Genomic DNA, 960 nt, shown 5'->3' on the forward strand with positions numbered 1-960 from the left:
TATATTAGCTCCATTATTACTGTACCATTATTTTAGTCACAGAAATACTATAGAAAAGGGATAACTTTTGGTGTATGTTCCAGGACACACCGTTCTGAGAAGCTTCTCCCCACAGTAATTCCTGGCAGCTCTGTCAACCTTCCCCCTCCTCCATTCTCTCCCTGAAGTCTGAGCTTCTCCTCAGTGTTTTTTGCAATGTTCTGCAAACAAAAGTACTGCTGAGTGCCCATTAAAATGTCGCTCCAAAGCCACCCGCCCTGCAGCGGAGAGGTCACCGCGTGAGGCCACCTCCGCAATCGCCGCGAGGTCGGGGCACCGGGCTTCACCATGGCCTACAGCCAGCAGGAAGGGAAGGATCGCATATTTGTAACCAAAGAAGACCATGAAACTCCAAGGAACGCGGAGCTGGTGGCCAACGACCCCAATGATCCATATGAGGAGCACGCACTGATCCTGCCCCACGAAGACAACATCAGCTGGAACTGCCCATGCCTTGGGGGGATGGCCAGCGGCCCGCATGGGGAACAGTTCAAGGTGGCCTTTTCCTGCTTCCACTGCAGCACAGAGGATGTCAAGGGGTCGGACTGTGTAGACCAGCTCCGCGCCATGCAGGAGGGCAGGCAGTAGCACCTGGACCTCTATCCCCAGGAGGAAGAGGAGAAGCCAGCGGATCGATTAGAGGAAACAGCTGCTTCTGAGGCCACCATAACCAAAGAAGAGGAGGGGTCCAGCTAATGAGGGCCCGGGGCACTGGGCTCCGGCCTCTTTCAGAGCGTGTGAACCTCTCCAAGAAAGTGTCTCTCCCTCTGTTGTTCTGTGCACTGTAATGGAAAAATAACTTATTGTGCTGATCGGGGTCTTGGCCCCTTGACATATGCACTGAAAAATGGGTTGTATGAATGTGTGTCTCACATGAACCTCTCTCTCTTCTCTCTGATGAGTTGATCTTGGTGTTTTTGG

At 52.7% G+C, this 960-nt stretch overlaps 1 pseudogene across 1 annotated transcript; it reads left to right on the forward strand.

Annotated features, from left to right (window-relative positions):
• Positions 1-327: 327 nt before the first annotated feature.
• Positions 328-735, forward strand: LOC307060619 (mitochondrial intermembrane space import and assembly protein 40-like; annotated as a pseudogene). Its single transcript has one exon. The product of its transcript is annotated as a mitochondrial intermembrane space import and assembly protein 40-like (transcript).
• Positions 736-960: the final 225 nt, after the last annotated feature.

Source organism: Hyperoodon ampullatus, assembly GCF_949752795.1.
Source record: "Hyperoodon ampullatus genome assembly, chromosome: 11".
Lineage (NCBI taxonomy): Eukaryota > Metazoa > Chordata > Mammalia > Artiodactyla > Ziphiidae > Hyperoodon > Hyperoodon ampullatus.